Genomic DNA, 20,005 nt, shown 5'->3' with positions numbered 1-20,005 from the left:
TACTTAAAATGTTCACATAAGAAAAGAGATTTGGTCTCTTTCAAAATTTAGGTATGCTCAACCACTACAAGGCATGAAGAAGGAAGTCCTATTCCACTCCCTGCCCCCACGGAACTAGGAGCAGACAGGCAGCAACAGTGAATCACCAACTAGGAGTATGAGGGGAAAGGACCTAAATTGGCCTGAATCAAATTTTGGAGTTACAAACTCAGGCTTGCCCGCTTTTGCTATACTTAAGGACTTTTACTTGGCTCCAATATGCAGACCGAGTGGAAGAGACAGTGGAAGTAGCAAGCTAGCCCAGAATGCAGTTGCCTCAAAGGAAAGATAGCCGCTAAAAGCAGCAGGGAGCCGGGCTTCTGTGTACACGAACAGAAGTGAACCCTGAGTTGTCTAGCTGCCAGTTGTGCAGTGCACTTCACATTTCAGTGTACGTAAGAATCACTTCTTGGGTGCAAATTCCTGGGTTTCACAAAAGATTCAGACTTTAGAAATCTGGTAAAATGACTAAGAATCTGAATATCCTAGAGAATCTAATACAGGTGGTTCATTGACAATACTTTGAAAAATACTGAAGCAAACTGTTGAATGATTGTCCCCTTCTTCCATTGATCCCTCCCACATTGTTCAAATATTTCCAGAGTACTTATCTCTGTACTAAGGTCGGGCTCGGTAAGTGCATCCAAAAGAACTGAAAGCAGAGTCTTGGAGAGATATTTGTATGTTGATACTCACAGCAGCACTATTCACAACTGCCAAGTGGTGGAAACAGCTATAGTCTCCATTAATGGAAGAATGAAGAAACAAATGTGGTATGCGTATACAAGAGAATGTTATTTATTCAGCCTTAAAGGAAATTCTTATGCATATTACAACATGGGCAAACCTTGAAGGCATTGCTAAGAAAAATAAGTGAGTCACGAAAAAGCAAATACTATATGATTTCACTTCTATGAGATAATAAAGTAGTGAGGTTCATAGAGACAGAAAGTAAAATGGTGGTTGCCAGGGTCTTGCAGGAGGGAAGAGTGGGGAGCTTTTGTTTAGTGAATACAGAGCTTCCGTTTTGGTTAGGGCTCTATTGCCACAACAATGGGAATGTACTTAACACTATTAAACTACACACTTAAAATGGCATAAGATGGTGAATCTTATATTACTTGGATTTTACTATAAATATAAAAATTTAAGAAATCAGTGTTTCCTCTACTTAAAACCACAAAATGCAGGAAGTTAAGTCTACTGCATGTATTTTAAAAATTGTCTTAGTATTCTTCTAATAGGTTATGGCTCCATAAAGGCCTTACCACCTGGCTACAAGTAGTCTGACCACCTGCCCTGCTACTATGCATTGAAGGAAAAAGTAATAACCAAGGTCACAGGAGCACACTCTGACCACTCCACAGTAGTACAATAATGTTTCTGTTTATGTACACCTGCAAGCTTATTTATATTTACACTACTGGTAATAACAGTGCTAGTGATACCAAATATCAATATGCTATAATGTAAAAAAATTCAAACTCCTAATTATGAAATGGAAATTTTTAATAAATCAAGAAATCTAAAATATATGGTATTAAGACAGTAAACAGAAGAAGCAATTATAGATTATGTAAAATTCCAGAGCTAGTATGCATATTTTTTAATGATCTAAAGCAAAATACCTAAACTTCCTCTGAAGAAGGGACATTTTTAATCTTCTTAAGCCTTAATGTCACTAGGATGGGGAGGGGAGGTTGCTGGGAATGAAATTCAGGTGTTTACGGAGAAGGGCTCAATATCAACCTAGTCTAAGACTCTCTCCACTGCTGGCTTGTGCTCCTTCCTATAGAAATCACAAAAAATTGGAGGGGTTGAGGTAAAGAAAAAGAGAGGAATGTCGCAGTAAGAGGCGGGGGACAAACAGACTTTGTCTGACAGCAGGTTTGAGAACCTGCTACTGATAGATCCTAAACTAACAACATGGAAACTCTGACTTCAGGAGCTCCAAAGTAGGTTGATACCACAAAACCAGAATTATGGAAAGGTTTAAAGGCAAGAGCTCATTAAGAAGGAAGCAGCACTGGGTGACACTGAGCAGGAGGCATGGCTAAATAGTATGAGAATTTGTTGATTACAGAGTGAAAAGTGATGATAAAAAGAGCAAGGGCCACTGTTAGCCTACAATGTTCCTCAACTCAGATTTCAACAAGCTGCTAATTAGTTCTCAATCTTCACTCCTCAGCTTCAATACCACCTCCTCAGGACTCCCCAGTGGAACCCAGACTCCCTTTACAAGTTATGTGTTCTCCTCCTTCTCCTTCACACATTTGTACTCATTTAATTATGTGCACTAACTTGCTTAACAGCTGTTGCTCCCAATGGACTAGCAGTTCCATAAGGACAATGGCATGTTTATTTGTCACAGTATTCTCAGCATCTGGATAGAGGCTGACACCAAGCAGGCACATGGTAGGTCCTTACCAAATGGCTGTTTTATGACTGATGCATTGCAGCAAATGTCTCCGGGTCAAGAGGAGGATGGCAGATAGTCTTTCAAAAATTGAAGTTTCTAATGAAACTGTGGGTTAAATCAGTGGTTCTCAACCTTCCTAATGCCACAGTCCTTTAATACAGTTCCTGTGGGTCGCAAGCCACAGGTTGAGAACTGCTGGGTTAAATGAAAGAAGGTAAAAAGGATACACTATTATGGGTAAAAGGAAATAAATTTATTAACAGCATTTTGAACTGGATGAAAAGCAGAGGCTAAACAAAAGGCTTAAAGAGAGATCAGTGATTGTAGCTCTAACGTGAAGTTAGGATAAGATTACTGCAATAAGGAAGGACAGGGTAGCCCAGGTGTAAGACACTTGAAACACTTCCCAGCAGTTTGGAAAGGTAGAAGGAAAAGGGCCGAGTCAATTAGGAAAACTGACAGGTCTCTAAATATGTTGGAGAAATGGGAAAGAAAAGAAATCTTACTGAGTTTTACACAGTTACAGTGAGTTTGAGATATTTACATGAAATATAAAAGATGGCTGATACTTGGAAGCTAAGTCTCAAGAGTTCAAGATTAGCATGGGAAACATGGTGAGATTTTGTCTCAAAAAAAAAAGTGGCTGAGATTCCAAAAGAATTCTGATAAAGTATTTTTATTTCTCTTATTTACTGTAGTCAATACTGAATTTTAAGTTCACAGATACATATTTGACTAATTTAAAAATATACACATTTTTTAAAGCATAGTATGACATCAGAAGTAGATGCCAACAATTTTTTGTGATATTTTTTAAAATTCCTCTAAAAATAACTGTACTATTCCCAAAACTCCACAGTTATTTTAGTTTGTAAAGACAGAATCACTAACTTCAAGAACTTCAAGATTGGTTAAACAATAAAGACAGTTATCATTTTAATATTACAAAAATTATACATGGTATATGTACTTTAAACCTATACTTCTTATTTATTACCACCAAATTACCACAGTATACCTGTTTTCATAAACTAGATTTCCTTGAAATTAGACGTCTTTTATTAAATTCCCATTATACATCTATTTATATCATTGAAACTCAGTGATTTTTAAATTCAGCAGTTTTCTAGAGGGCGTGCTTCATGAAATTAGAATTCAAGTGGACATGTGCCTAATTGCAAAACACACTAGAAAAAATTCCAACTTCCAATAATTTTTTTAAGGCTTGGACAACTAGCACGAAAGGAAAAAGAGAAACATACTAACACATAAGCTGTGTTATGCAAAGTTGTCTAAGAGTAGTAGCTCCTTCAGTCAGAAGACTGTCTCAGCCAAATCTTTTCTCCAACTTAGACACTTTAACTACATCCAAAGTTAAAATGAGGCAAACCTCCTCCCCTACTAAGGATGTCAGCTTTGCTCTCTTCTCTTATAAGAAAGCACATCAACCCGAGTGACAGTAAGGCCCCTGGACACCAGAGCACAGTGCAAAAGGGAGAGCCTGTCTATCTAGAGGGAGAACAAGAAGTATTTCTCCCAACAAGGACTGCAGAGAGAAGACATATTGAATATTGACTTCTCTGTGTAGCATCAACTGCATTGCAGAGCAGGAATGTATCTTCACAGCTCATAGCAATAGTAGTCTGGAAGAAAAGGATAAAGAATACGCTCGGGCTTTGATCCCCAGATCACAGCAAATGGTGTGATGTGTAAAATGAAGAGCCAGAGAGCTTCAGCTTGGTTGGGACCTGAGTTCTCAAACCAGTAAACAGATCTATATTTAAATGTCAATAGAAAAACTAAATTGTTGTGAAATTAAATAAATTATTTTGGGCTTATTCATTTTTTCTCATCCAAATATGTCCTTCCCTATAAGATTGACAAGTTTATCTTTCCTTTCTTTGATATTATTATTTTCTTTTATTTTTGCAGTTTTTGGCCGGGGCTGGGTTTGAACCCGCCACCTCCGGCATATGGGACCAGCACCTTTCTCCTTTGAGCCACAGGCGCTGCCCAGATATTATTATTTTCTGTCAGATTATTGTGAGGGTATAGCTAGGTTACTGTGTTTGCATTTGTTAGGCAGAGTCCTCTTATAGTTGTGTCTCGCACCCCAGAGGTGTGTCATATACCCTTACATTGTGTCCATTGCCAAGCTTATCTTTTTATTTCTCAATTTATGTTAGCAGAACATTTTAAGGAAATGTCATCACGTAGTTCTTTTGAAGCGCAAACAAACAAACAAAAACCCCCAAACAAAAAGAATACAGCTTGTAGGGGCTCCCATTGGTCAAAACTGGTATATTTTAACATCAAAATAAATAACATTAGTAACAGATTATAATCAATTTAAAAAGTATAAATCCATGCACCTATACTGATATTATAAAAGAATGGGAAATAAGTCTGAAGAGGAGGGAATTTTTCTTGTGACAGAATGCCAACTGACTAGTGGAGAAGGAATAAAGAAATCAGACTCTCACCCTTTGGCAACTATCATAGCAATAGTTGATTCACTCAAGAAACATAAAGAGATGCTAAGACTAGTGGATAAGAAGTTAATGGGGAAGTGAGTATATAATATCACTCCCCCTAAATATCGATTATAAAAAAAATGGGTAATTTCACAGTGAAGAAATCTGGTATATGGGTTCTTCAGTAAGTGATCATGGTTAACATCTTCAGTAATGTAACAACTGTGTACCAGCTGATAGAATGAAATGAGAACACGTAATTTTCTGTGATATTCCTAATAAAAATTCCCAAATCATAACTGAATATAATTGCAAGAACACATCAAGCAGAACAAAATTGGGAATACTTTACAAAATAATTAGCCTGTGATTTCCAAAAATGTCCTGATACTGAAAGTTACAGAAATACTGAGGAACCCCTGAAGATGGAAGGAGATTAAAGTGACATAACTAAGTACATCATGTGATCCTGAACTCTGTCCTTTTGCTACAAAGAACATCACCAGGACAAAACATAATAGGGTCCATGGTTTTGATGATTAATTTCATGATATTGGTGATAGATGCCCTTGCTCTCAGGAAATACACACTCAAGTATTTGAAAATAATGACACATTTCCAATTTACTCTCAAAAGATTCTGGAAAAGCAAAAGCTCTTTGTACCGTTCTTACAACATTTCAAAATAAACAAAAAATAAATGAGAGGACTAGTCAAGATGATTAAAATACAGAGTATGACATAGATATATTATAGCTAGGTATACAGATATTATTGATATATCTCACAGGCTTCTTTAATTAACCCACTAACCAAAACCAAATTAATCTTTTACTCCTTTCACCTTCTCGCCTTGGTACTCTTCGTGTCAAGGAAGGACAAGTACCACCAAGCATTTAGTTGCCTTACTGCTTCTCCTTCCTTCATTCCCTACATCTGGCTGTCAGCCATTTTGTGTCACGATCTCTATTATCAGCTTTCCATTGCCACTGACTCAAGTCAAGTTCAGGCCACCATCATTTCATGCTGTGATTTCCACAACTGGCCACAATCAGTCTTCCTCATATCTCCTCTTCTTTCTTGAACACAGATTTGAGCCTTTTCTCCATCTACTCCCCAATTAGTTTATGGCCCTCATTGTAAAGGTCAAATTCCTTTACAGGACTTAGGAGCCAGGATGATCTGGCCCCTCATTAGTGCTCTCATCTCCTCCAACTCTACACTCCCGCTATAAGACAAGGCTGAGATCCACAAATGTGCTACCTTTCATGTGTACTCTTCTACCTGCCTTAAACACTTCTCCCCATTTCATCTCACCCCCTTCCATCCAGCATACAATGGATGCTGAAAGATTCAATTTAATGAATGAATAAATAAAATTCTTAAAAGTCTTACTGCACCTCCCCCCAACCATTGTTCTAAAAGCATTCTAAAAGTGTACTACAACTTTGTAACATATCCAGATTTAATCCTTTTATCACATCCTATGACTACTTGCTTCCTCAGTACATTTCTTTTTTTCTTTACCTGCTAAAATCTGAAGTACTGATGTGACATTCTTCAGACACTTATAAATGACTGTACAGGAAATCAGTAGGCACAATTACCCAGGGATCTTTGATATGCAACAAAAACTCCAATGGAGTTCAGATAATTAGGTAACCTTTCTAAGAAGGAAGGGCAAAAACTATTTTAAAAATATGTTCAGATGAAATAATGTGGAATCAGGTTGGTCTTGTTTATTTTCCTACATAGCATTTTCCTTCCTTAAAAGATTTTAAGCAAGTATTTTTCTACTTTTCAAGGAAATTGTGACAAACTTCATGAAAAGCAACAAGCTCCTTAAAACAAGTTCTTTACAAAAACTTTACGAAGTAGAAATGATTTGTTGATTTAACAGGTGAAAAAAAAAACAAAAGAAGGATTTAAAAAGTTCCTGGCATTCAAAAACTTGTAAGTGGTACAGCTTTATTCAAACTGGGTCCGTCTGGGTTCCAGACTGACTTCGTTCTAAAATAATTACAAACAGTTCACTCACAATTCTCACCATGAATAATATCCACCTTTAAAATGACATAATGTCAGTTTGCCACAGGCAAACTGGAACCATTTATTGTCTTAAATTTCTTCATTCCACCTCCTTTATGTGAATGTACTGAATTAGACAGTGTCTGTTTCTGGTTTCATTTTGCTTAACCAGAAGTGCAGTATACTGATTGGTTTATAACAATGTGCAAACCAAACTCAATTACCACATGTAACAGGGTTCCTGAGGAAGCAGTTTTGTTGTTAGTTTTTAAGCATAGCTTGGTGTAATTATTTCCAGCTTTGACATTTTGTTTCTTTTTTCTTCTAAGGACTTAGAACCAGTTTTACCTCTCTAATGAAAGCACATCACTTTACTTCTACAGTTCCCAATAGTTTGTTTTTAAACTACAAATCTTGGTAGTTAAGACTTAGAAGCAACCTTTGAGGTTATTTTAGCTACTCTTTCATCTCTACTTCCAAACCCATTTTATAAGTAAGACCTGGAATACAGTGTCCTGACTGTCCACTCTGATTCTTACCTCCTAGCTCCAAAGCTCAACACCCACAGAAGCAAACCTTGCAGCATATGGCCTTTTTTTTCTTTTTAAAGAAATATAAAGTATCTTCCATTCTACAAAAGATAGGATTCTCAGGTTCATGAATTTCAATGCTACTGTCATTAGAGATAGTAAATTCAGTTTATTTTGACAAGAGAAAAATGTATTTTAATAGCCATCAGCTTTGTCTTACACTTAGGGCATGTTACAACTATCTGTAATTGACCTGACCTAGTTTCATTTTACAAATTAGACAAGATGGGTACAACCAGCCTGTCTCTCACAAGGATTAAACAAGACCCTAGATGGTCTCTTCCCTAAAATCAGCAAAACTACCATCTCAAAAGAGGACAGTTAATCTCTGGATCTGACTTAGCCACTGAATATGTGAGGACACACAAGAGATTATACATTAGACATTCTGCTATTGTTGCTGCTGTAGGCACAGAAGGTCAATAATGTGGATTAACCAGGATTAAAGTATTATTTTCTGATTACATTTGTGGTTCATGTCTCTAGGCACTTAAAACTATCCTTAAAATTAAACAAAAAACCTATAAATTAAAATGAATTAAAAAACAAATTATTATTATTATTATTATTTTGGAGACAGAGCCTCAAGCTGTCTCCCTGGGTAGAGTGCTGTGGCATCACAGCTCACAGCAACCTCCAACTCCTGGGCTCAAGCGAGTCTCCTGCCTCAGCCTCCCAAGTAGCTGGGACCACAGGTGCCCACCACAACGCCCGGCTATTTTTTGGTTGCAGCTGTCATTGTTGTTTTGGCGGGCCTAGGCTGGATTCAAATCCGCCACCTTAGGTGTATGTGGCTGGCGCCTTAGCCACTTGAGCCACAGGCACCGAGCCAAAAAACAAATAACTTTAAAAGTTAAAAATCTAAAAGAACACTATTTAACTGAGAAATAATGTTTATTACATATGCAACATATATATATATATTCACACATGACTTACACATATTTTCTTATCTCTGGGGTGAAAAGTGATAAATAAGACAATGCATGACACAAACACTGGTATCTCACATGTACACACATATAACTGTTACTCAGATGGCAGAAGAAGAAAATCATTAGAATGATCTAGAAGAACAGAAAGGTATATGAGAATATGGCAGAAAATAAATCTAAAAGCAAAACTGAAGTATTTTCATTTTTTATTTACTCTAAAGTTCATTTTCTATTAGTATTTTAAAAGTTTCTTCCATAACTACTATATTCCTTTAAAAAAAATAAAGAAGCAAAATAGAGAACAGATAAGAAAAGGAAACTTTTAAAAAATGAGAGAATAGAAAAAATACAGAATAACATAAATGGTGAATGATATGGTTTTCATATTATTTTGCCTAAAGTAATGACAGATTATTTTTACATTTTAAAATTTCATTAATTTTATGTTAAACTTTTTGACTTGCTTCTTCATTCAAAATGTAAGGCTAGAGAAAATAGTTGTGATTTGATTAAAATGAGTACCTCAACGCATTAAAAAACAGAGTTCTGCAAATGATCAGAACGCTATATTTCTATTTTTAATATCTTTCTGGGTTACTCTTTTTCTATTTCTTTAACCTAAATATCAATTTTTCCTTTTCTGAAATTAGAAATTAAAGGTTCCCAAATCTAAAAGCATTATGGAGGGAAAAACTGCTAACAACAAGAGCTCAGTAAGGAGGATGAACACAAAATTAACACATAAAACTCTGTAGCTTTCATATAGAGAGTTGTAAAATATAACAAAAAAAATTACTCAGTGTTCAAGAGCCAAGAAATATAAAATGTTCAGAAATAAAATTTAAAAAAATATAAGTTCTTTGGGAATAAACCTATAAAACTTTACTGAATGGCATTTAATAAGAATACTTGAATAAATGGAGAATCATTCCTGGATAAAATTATAAATATATCTGTCAATTCTTTCCAGATTAATGTATAGAAATGCCAGTAATGCAATTCTAATAAAATCTCCAGTGACATTTTTTTTCCACTACACAATAGTGTATTTTAAAGTTCTTCTAGAAAAAAAAAGAAATAGAAAAAGAACAATCAGATGATTTTTGAAAAGAATAAGGAGAAGAAGGGACGCTATGCCCCATACACTATTAACTTTTTAAAAAATCTAAATTAATTAAAATAATAATTAACTGGAAAGAAGACAGATCAAATCAATGACACAGAAAACTCAGGAATGGATTTTCGGATATAAAAGAATCCAGTACATCCAGTTCTTGTCAGCAAGATTTTATCAAACACTTATGCATCAGGTAATGTGCCAAAAGGAAAGTTAAGTAGGTGTAACCTTTTTGAAAAACAATTTGGCAATATATTTCAAGAACTTTTGAAGTTTATAAACTTTTATACATCCATTTTTAGGATTTATTCATTCTAAGGAATGGTCATAAATTTAAGTATTTATACAAAGATGTTTATTTTGGGGTTATTTTTAACAGTGAAAACCTTGAAAAAAATAAAGGAACTGATTAATTATGGTATATCCATAAATGGAATATTATACAGACATTAATATTATGTTTAAAAACTCATTAATGTATATTCACACAGTGGAATATATAACAATGAGAATAGTGAACAACAACTGCATGGAATAGTATGGATGAATCTTACAAATCTAACACTTTTTAGACATAAAAATGTACACACTGTATGATTCCACACATATATTTCATATACATAAAACATTCTATTCTGTTAGGAGCCAGGAGAGCTTTGGAAGTTGGGTGAAGTGACCATATAGGGTTGGTTAGGAAAAGATTCTAGGATTCTGTAATTTCTGTTTCTTGATTTAGACGCTAAAGACATTAAAAGTCATTGAACTTATCATCTGTGCACATTTCTGTCTGGACACCACTCATCAATAAAAAGTTAAGAATTAATGATTTGAAAAAAAGGTCCTAATATGAAAGTAGAAAAAAAAACAAGCTATAAAATCATGCATAAAATACAGTCCCAGTGCTGTTAATAAAAGATCAGCATAGGAAATTGCTAGAAGGAAAACAGGCTGCTGGAGGGTGGCTGAGAGGAGACAGTGGGGAGATGAGGAAACTCCACTATGGCTTCTAAGAATCGTTTGTGAAAAGAGCTTGGTTTCAAGATGAAGAGAGATCAAAATAGCCAGACGGTGCACACAGTAAGAGGTGATGGTTATTAAGACAGAAAATCCTGAACCTAAGTTCTGGTGGGAAAAAAGTCCACAAAGATGGAAAGGTACAGGATACATGCAGGAAAAGAACAAGAATGCCCCTTACTTGCCTCTCCCGTTAATGGCGGGCTGCAGCTGCTAAGTGGGTCACAGATACCCATGTCCTCAGGGGAAAGTCTGCCTTGTTTCCCACTTTCTGACCAGTGCCAGAAGTCACCAGCATGTCTGTGGTACTGCCCTTGCAGAGTGGCTGGCCCCAGGGGGTCAATCAGTTTGGCAACGAGTATATCCAGCAGACCAAGCCTCTAACCCTGAAGGGTACAATCAACTTGTACCATCTTACCAATTATAGGTACCAATTATAGGTACAAAAGAGCCCCTCTAGGAGAAGAACCATTCTGTTGCAGCCAGATTTTAGTGCATGAGGGAGGAATTTGATAAAACTGGAATAAGGAGGACTGTAGAAGATGTTCGGATTGTACATGAGCACCAGCTACCCTATGTGTACTGCTACAGCTGGGGACAACTTTCTTCAAATTACCTGGTGGTGAACTTAACCCAGGAGAAGATGAAGCTGAAGGACTAAAACGCTTAATGACAGAGGTACTGGGTCGCCAAGATGGAGTTCACCAAGGCTGGGTCATTGATGACTGCATTGGTAACTGAGAGAGACCAATTTTTCAACCTGCTCAGTATCCATATATTTCTGCACATATTACCAAGCCTAAGGGATGTAAGAAGTTGTTTCTGGTTCAGCTTCAAGAAAAAGCCTTGTTTGCAGTCCCAGACCATAGTTTGAATTGTGTGACAATGCAACAGGATATACTGACCCATCATTTGTAGTCTCCCTCAGTTGCTGAGCAGGTTTAATTTTTACATACAAATGAATTTCTGTGCAATGGACAACTAAAAGAAGCCACCTGTGAGCACGGCTATACATAGTTATAGAAGAGTCAATGGAGGAGCAGAGAGAAGGAAGGTGGGAAGGTGGGAAGGGGGTGGGGTCTTGGTGTGTGCCACACCTTTTGGGGGCAAGATACGATTGTAAGCGGGACTTTACCTAACAAATGCAATCAGTGTAACCTGGTTTCTTGTACCATCAATGAATCTCCAACAATAAATTAAAAAAAAAATCAACTGGAGGAAAGGATTTTTAGTTTCATCTCCTTCCTGATCCCTAAATTGCTACCTACTTTCCATTGTCTCAATAGTAATGTTAACATGAAGAACTAGATAGTGGCATAAACAAATGTGATGATATTTATTTACTTTTGGTTTTACATATACTTTTGTGTACAACATTAAAGAAAATGGACGTCTATCTGTATTTTTTTCCTCGTTAGACTTTAAAATTCTTACAAAAAAAATAATGCCTCTTAGCAGGCTGGTAAGTATATAAAAAAGAAGCAAACTCAGAAAAGGAACAGGCAAGCTCTAAGTACCATGTGCACACAAAGCAGTCCTTGTTTGCAGAGCTTGGCAAATTAATGTGTCAAGAAGCTTGTCGATTTTCTTTTTCATTTACATCAATCTGTACTCCTTCAGAAAGCCTTCAGATTATTATATTTTCTAGCTTAAGTTAATTGTTTTAAGAGTTTGAGCCAGAGGATGACCTACTTTTCACTTTAAAATACTTCAGGAAAAAATGAAGACCAGGTCGAATGAAGCCTACAGTTCTAGCACCTTTCTACCTCGCACTAGCTGCGTGACTTCAGGCAGATTATTCAACTTTGCTGTGCCTAAGTGGCCCCATCTGAAAAATGAGGAAGATAAGAAATTGGTGAGAGGCTGAAATGACATCATCCACATAACATGCCTACTCTAACATGTGGCGAAGAGGAAGCCTTTTAACAAGCATAGATTGCTATCCTCAATCATTTTATCTGGGGGCAGAGTTTCTAAGATGTCTTCAAACCTAGAAACATTAAAAAAAAAAAGAACATAGTGGGTAATGAAGTTGCAGTCCCTAATTAACAGGAAATAATCTCAGCAAAGAATATACTCTCAGCTTTTTGAGAAATTTTAAATTTATAGAAAATGTGAATAGTACAGTGATAATTACAGACTGTTCACCTTCACCTATATTCACTCCCTCCATCTCTCTCTCTCTCTCTCTCTCACACACACACACACACATGACCAATGACGGAGAAGCCAAGACAGGGGTTAGTTGACTCACTGTGTTGAACACGCTCTACCTATTTGCCATGTGTACAAAGTCAGCCTTTTCAAGAGAATCTAATGCTGCATGAAGACATACAATGTTGTAATATTAAATATAATCATGAGCACCAACGGAGGATAACACTGATAGAGATACAAAGGTATTTTTGGCGATGGGAAAGAAAAAGGATCCCAGAGCTCTATTTTAAGTCTTTTAATACAGAGAAAGCAAAGGCTTTTATTAATAGACGAGGAACGCTGACAGAACTGCCTGGGTCAGGGTTAGAGTTAGACATGTTACTAAAAGAATTTACGGGCAAAGGACTTCGAGAAATAGCCCTGTTTCCTCCTTAGTTATAAACATTTCATTCAAGGTTCTCCACTCTCTTTAAATTTTATGCCTGATAGTAGAACTGAAAATCAAAAGAATACTAAATATTTAGTCTCAAATAATTACACATCTGAAAATTTGTTCTACAGGTATTAGTTGAACCACAAATAATTTTTCTAGGCTAAAAAAGTTAAATATTGGCAATTTTGCACATTCACATATATTTGCTCATGTGGGAAATGATGTATTTGTTTTATGATGGCCTAAATGTCAATACACAGGGGACTGGTAAATAAAGTATAGCATGGCCATATAATAAATATCATGCTACTGTCAAAAGAAAAGGAATTAAGAAGCTCTCTATATTATTTGGAAATTTTTAAAGATATGCTGTTAAGTGAAAATATATTGTGCAAAATGGTCATCATAGTAAGCTACCTTTTGTATAAAAACAGGGAGAAGAGGGAAGCTTTGTATATACTCAAAGGAACTGTGGAAGAATTCACAAGAAATTAATAGCAATGGCTTACTTTTCAGGGAATATGAACTGTGTGGATAGAAGACAGATGTTGTAGGAAAACATATAATATTCCTTCTCATGTATTTTTGAACCATTTGTTTATATCATCTAGTAAAAAAAAAAAAAAACTGAAGAAAAAAAATCTGAGGAAAAAAAGTATTGAGGCTTGGCACCCATAGCACAGTGGTTACAGAGCCAGTCACATACAACGAGGCTGGTGGGTTCGAACCCAGCCTGGGCCAGCTAAAGCAACAATGACAATTGCAACAACAACAAAAATAGCCAGTCGTTGTGGCAGGCGCCTGTAATTCCAGCCACCTAGGAGGCTGAGGCAAGAGAATCACTTAAGCCCAAGAGTTTGAGGTTGCTGTGAGCTGTGATGCCACAGCACTTTACCAAGGGCAACATAGTAAGACTGCCTCAAAAAAAAAAAAGCAATGAATACTTAAACAGGGTATCAGAGAATGGAAAATGATTCTTGCTATGTCTTCTACCTGCAACAATACAATGTTAAATTATAATCATCTCCATGAAATTATAGTTTCTTGTATTTGTATGATAAGCATTATTACAATTTAAGTTATAAAAACCGATAAATTTGGGGGATGCTATCTTTGTTTCACGTTAAAGAATACAGTATCTAAAAGCCTTTTTGAGATAATCATAGATTCATTATAGTATTGAAAATCAGTATAGAGATAGTACGTACTAATAGCAATGACAGTACTGAAAATCCCTGTTTCCTTCACTTGCTTTTCCTTATGGTTACCAACCTTACCCTCTTACAACCACTAATCTGTTCTCTATCTCTGCCATTTGAGAATATTATATAATACAATCATATAGTACAATCTTTTACTTTTATAATCTTTTAACATTACAGTCTTTTGAGACTGGCTTTTAATAATTCTTTTTTGCAAGTTCAATACCCATATTTCATTTTCTCATTTTTAAAAATTAGGTTTATTTAGGGATAATTTACATATAGCAAAATTCACCCTTTTCCATGTGCATTTCTTTGATAGTTCTTGTTAATGCATAGCTACACATTTTCAAATATCAGATTTGATGAGTTTTATGCAGTTCTGAAGGCATCATCATAACCAACATAAGCTGCCATCACCTCCTGAAAGTTTCCTTGTGCTCCTTTGCAATCCATTCCTCCTACCATACGCTCATCCTCTAGAAACCACTTTGTCTTCTGTCACTAAGGGTTTATATTTTCTAGAGTTTTATATAAATGGAATCATATAGCATGTTCTTTCATTTCTCCTGGGTAAACACCTAAAAATAGAATGTCTGGGTCATATAGTAGGTATATATGCTTATTTTCTTAAAAAACTGCCAATCTTCCAAACTGGCTGCACCATTTTACATTTCCACCAGCATTATATGCGTGTTCCAATTCATCCATATCCTCACCAACATCTGATATCATTTGTCTTTGTAATTTTAGCCATTCCAGTAGTGTAGTGGTATCTTATTTTGGTGTTAACAATGTGGTATTGTGGTATTATATTTCCATAGTAACTAATGATGTTGAGCATCTTTTCATAAGCTTATCCAGGCATCCTCAAACTATAGCCCATGGGCCACATGCGTCCTGCCTAGGACATTTATCCGGCCCCCTGGGTGTTTTTGCTGCCGCTGCCTGTCCTGCTTAGCTGCTGACTCGTCCCGAGGCCCGCAATCTGGCCCTCCAAGGGTCTGTGGGACAGTGAACTGGCCCCCTGTTTAAAAAGTTTGAGGACCCCTGAACACAGACAGAAGCCAGATTGAAATGAATCAAAAGAAAGCATGGGTGGTGAAGAAGGAAAGAGTCCAAGTCACTCCTTAGAAAATTTTGGTGATACAAATGAAAGAAACACTTTTGACTGTGAACTCAAAGAAGGATTCTTAACTATGGAAAAGGACCAGGTAGGAGAGATTAAAAGAACAAGAGAAAGACTTGAAATAACTGATAAAGCAAGACTGGCAATGAGTTGAGGAGGTGACAAGAGCACAGTTTACCTTCTGCAAGGAGAAAGTGAGAAGGAAACTTGGTAAAGAAAGAGACATTTTGAGATGGTGACCAGGATTGCTCCATGGCATTGCTCAACTTTCCTGGCAAATTTGGGGGATAATTTATCTCCTAAGACTAAGAAAGGGAAAACTAGGGCCAGGGCTTGAATAGTGACAGGGTTGAGAACTGGTGTGAGAAAGTAGTGGGTTGGGAATCAGAGATAAGAAATGGGATTATAATCTACATTTGTAAAATTTATTATTTGCTGCATTCCCTTCTTTGGCTGCCAAGAGTTCAAAAAAAAAGGACACAAATGCACAAATGAGTCCAATGGCTCCACAATTCGCTGCAGGTTCCATAACCATACTGTAGCTCCTCACAACACCTTTACATTCTTGCTCTTGTTCTGTCTCTCTTTTTTAGGACTCACAACCTGTGTGGTATGTGGAACAGGTTCCACTCTCTACATGAAGTAACAGAAGCTGAGGGAATGGTTTTCCCAGAATGCGCAGCCAGCTGCGACTTGAATCTACATCTTTTGATTTTAATTCCAGTAACAGTATGCCTAGTAATTCCCTCACTGCATCATGCTGCTATCTTCAGTGAAATTCATTATTGCTTTTACCTTAAAACACTAGCCTCAGACCAGTTTTTAAATAGTATTTTAAGCCTTGTTCGGTGCCAGCTTCCTAAATGCTAGTGAGCTAGTGTTCTTTCCAATCCAACCCACACTCTGTCCCACTCACCTTTCTAAACTACTTTGCTCATGCTCTACAGATGCAGGAGACTGCAGAGAAGTCACAGGATAGCATCTAACTTGAGTAGTTCCTTAGAGAAAGAAGAGTTTGGTATACCTGAGGGCTTAGTTTGCAAACAGAAAAAAAGAGTCAATTATCATGGTGCAGCCATGGTTTGCCATTTAGGATGAATTGAGGCCTGATTTTCCTGGGCGAGGAAAAACAAAAGGAATTATGGGAGTAGAGTCACCAGAGAGCCAGAGGGTTCTTCTTTAAAACATCCAATCCTATGCAGAGTCCTCCCCTCCTATAAATATCTCCTAGGGCAAGGGCTGCAGGATTGGAAATAGCTGGAGCAGTTGGTCTGTAACTTCCCACTCACCTCCTCCCTTCATCTAGCTTTCCAAATTCCTCTAAATGAAGTAAAGCCTAACAGACTCCCCTAGAAAATCATCAACATATAATGAAGTCTTAAAGTAAACTTGAAACTGGCACCTTCATTTTGTCTACTATGAAAACTTTATTTTTATTGAGTAGAGTGAGTTGGGCAATCAGTATAAAAACTTAAATGAGTAGCTAGCACAAATCTTGGTGAACACAACAGTTTTTTATTTCCATAGAAATTCTGCTCCTTCTGGCCTTGAAACAGTTATTTTGCTACTGTAGACTGTGATGCAAATGAAGGGATTCTATTCTTATTTCAAAGTCTGCTGCATAAAATAAGTGTATGCCTTTCAAAGTCAATTGACAGCCTAATCTAGCACATTTAACTACAACAAATCAACACTTCACCAGCTTATTTCATTATTACTTGGCTAATTCGTTTTAAAATTTATCATAAAAAATGCAATTTTCACCTTTCACAGTCTAGTCTTAAAAAATAGATAATACCCTAACGCTTGTGAAAGTTCCCCAAATGTTGCAGCTTGAGTACAAAGTGAGTCTAAAGAGCAGCCTTACAATTTTTTTTCTATAAAAGTAGACTTTTAAAATGTACTGAAGTTGACATAAATACTACTTTGCAGTTCTTTATTTTAAACTTTATTTTGAAGGCTGATCTCTCACAGGCTAACTCATCTTAAAACCCATGCTTTTCAGTTTGCAGGTGTTACAAAAAGCAGCAAATATTCCATGGTGGAGCATCTCATGTTTCCTAGAGTTAAATAATATTGTGAAATAGCAGAAATCTTGTAGATCAAAGTGACAACAATATTTCTGCTTTTACACATTAAAGAAAAAAATGAATAAATTTAAGGTCACCCTCCCCTTTTTAAAAAAAAAAAAGCCTTCTTGTTTTATATTTAATCCACTTTCACACAATTTTTCTTAATTACACTACAGCTGTCTGGTAAGGCACAACTGACCACTTCCATCATGAAAACAAACTGTACCCCACCATCTAAAGTTCTCGATTAAAAAGCAAATGTTTTTGTGAGCCTGGGGAAAACGGGTGCAGCTGCTCCGTTTCACCAGGCAGGCACCTCTATTCCATTCAGCTGTGAAGAATGGCAATGACTGTAAATTGTTCTTCCTGATCGGTTCCACAATAAAAACAAACCACACTACTTTCAATTTTTCAAAGCCAATTTTTTTAAGCCTCCAGTACACTGGAAACAAGAGTTGTGTTCTTCTGATTCATGGCCTTTGATTTCTACATAAATGTCCCTGTATGCATGTAAAAACAGGTCCCTGCAGGATACTCACAGACTGTATATATTAACTTACCAGATGTACCAGAAGATAGAAACGCCATCAGCCTACCTTTTAAAGCAAGATACTATTTAACAGCTTAAACTGCCTGTGACTAAAGGATGACTGCAAAGAACGTGTACCGTATGTGGAGGGGCATTAGGTAGTTCATGAGAAAACTTTGGCGTGTTCACAAAAAGTGCAACAAATGGTTTGGAACTTGGGTTTTAATGCTTGCTCTCCATTAAAATCCATAGTAAGGAATGGTCAATTCACACATCTGCATTTGCAACTGAAAAACTTTATATCTGGTATTAGCTAAAATGACTGACACAATTTTAAGAAACTTCCAAATGTTCCCTGCTTACTCACAATGTTCAAATCATAACTATGATTTAAATTTAAGGTCTCCAAAACATTCTTTTAATCAAACACACACTTACCAATTTTAAATGGTAGGGCAAACCTCCCCCATATTTTTATATATCACATATTATTTACCTACAAACGTGGGGCACTATACTAATATCTAATGCACAATTAAAAACATATACAAAATCACTTGCTACAGATAGGATTAAAAAAATTATAAACAGAAATTTTAAGATTTTCTTTGCACTCTTTCAATGAGTACTTTTACACAGCTCTGGGGGCAATGCCCCCGCACCTCCATTCCCACCCATGGAGACCCTAAGTGGTCCTTGCCTAATATGAGGCCAAATTATGTCCTGTTTGGATGAATTCTTTGATTGCTGTAAATTCCTATCCATGCCCTCAAGAAGATTATTTGTGGACCAGGCTCAGTGGCTCATGCCTGTAATCCTAGCATTCTGTGAGGCCAAGAAGGGTGGATTGCTTGAGCTCAGAAGTTCAAGACCAGTCCAAGCAAGAGCTAGTCCCCATCTCTACTAAAAATGAAAAACTGAGGCAAGAGAATCAATTGAGTCCAAGAGTTTGAGGTTGCTGTGAGCTATGATGCCACAGCACTCTACCCAGAGCAACAGAGTAAGACTCTTGTCTCCAAAAAAAAATAAGAAGATTATTTGTGGAAACAGAAGAGTATAACCCAGTTTAGAACAGCTTTTAATTCTAACTCATTACACTAATGTTGTAATATAACTTAAATGTGATTAAACATTTATGAAGATAAAAAAGCAAGAAAATGTTCAGATCTGTGACCACGCCCCCCACTAAAGTGGCAAAACTACTGACATGAAGCTACCAATGATTTGTTTTTCACACAACGGCACTCAGAATAACCTAAATCAGCAAATAGGTTTCTATGGAAAATAGCATCCTATGGCCATTGTAGTGATTGTACCCCTAACCACACTGGTCACCCAGCCTGTCCATATATCTTCTAGATCTTGATATTTTACCTCCCCAAAGTGCCCCATTCACAAACCCTTTCTTTCCAGAAGCCTTAGCTACATGTGATTTCAGACAAAGGAAGTTCTCACCAAGTGCTAACTCTTGATTTTAATTGAGGCTTGTTAATAATGCAACATAATAAATATTTACTAAGTATATACAATTTGCCAGGTATTTCTAGAAGCTGGCAATACAATTCCTATTGTCCTCAAGGGACTAAACCCACACATAACATCTCTTATTTGTCTTCTTTCTTTCTGCCATTTATTCTCAGGCTCCTTCACACATTCCTCCTCATCTCTCTGCTGTGTATTCCCCAGGATTATTCTCGTCTCACTCCATCTCCAGGAGATCTTATCCAAGACTTGTACAGGGTGCCCCAAAGGTTACCCCTAAAGTCATGTGCACAAGGAAAATGGGAAATTGTAGCTAAATGTACCTTTATTTAAAAAATATTCATTAAAAAATTTTGCAAAATATTCTTTTTTTTTTTTTTTTTTTT

The 20,005-nt window shown here is 36.5% G+C and overlaps 1 protein-coding gene and 1 pseudogene across 1 annotated transcript in view; one reads left to right on the top strand and one right to left on the bottom strand.

The window, feature by feature from the left end:
* UMAD1 (UBAP1-MVB12-associated (UMA) domain containing 1) overlaps window positions 1-20,005 on the bottom strand; it is a 228,341-nt gene that overhangs the window by 99,100 nt on the left and 109,236 nt on the right. The window lies entirely within an intron of this gene.
* On the top strand, window positions 10,912-11,600 carry LOC105887907 (annotated as a pseudogene).

The sequence above is a fragment of the Otolemur garnettii genome, unplaced genomic scaffold (assembly GCF_000181295.1).
Source record: "Otolemur garnettii isolate 467f Iridium unplaced genomic scaffold, OtoGar3 scaffold00005, whole genome shotgun sequence".
NCBI classification, from domain to species: Eukaryota; Metazoa; Chordata; class Mammalia; order Primates; family Galagidae; genus Otolemur; species Otolemur garnettii.
The sequence above is the reverse complement of the archived record's forward strand: the minus strand, read 5'-3'. Positions and strand labels throughout refer to the sequence as shown.